A 360-nucleotide genomic window follows, 5' to 3' on the forward strand; every position below is an offset into this window, starting at 1 on the left:
CCTAAATCTTTCACATTACATCAAAAATAGATAGGAATTAGTTGGTGAAATGCACTTAGCATACATGTAAAAATTGAAGTTAGGTATTAGATATGCACGTACTCTTAAAGTTGATTTTGCAACTTTACTTGCCAAAATAAAATGAATGGGACACTTGAAACAATCTAAATTGCCCGAGTTTTTTGAATTTGGTAATTCAACATAAACAACAAACCTTATCAGACTTTACATGATGTTCCTAGGGGTGTAAACGAGCCGAACACGAGCGAGCCAAGCTCAGCTCGTGTTCGAGCTCAAAAAGTGTTCGGCTCGTTTATATTTCGAGCTCAAAAAGTGTGTTCGTGTTCGGCTCGTTTGCTT

Source organism: Phalaenopsis equestris, unplaced genomic scaffold (genome assembly GCF_001263595.1).
Source record: "Phalaenopsis equestris unplaced genomic scaffold, ASM126359v1 Scaffold000002, whole genome shotgun sequence".
Classification (NCBI taxonomy): Eukaryota; Viridiplantae; Streptophyta; class Magnoliopsida; order Asparagales; family Orchidaceae; genus Phalaenopsis; species Phalaenopsis equestris.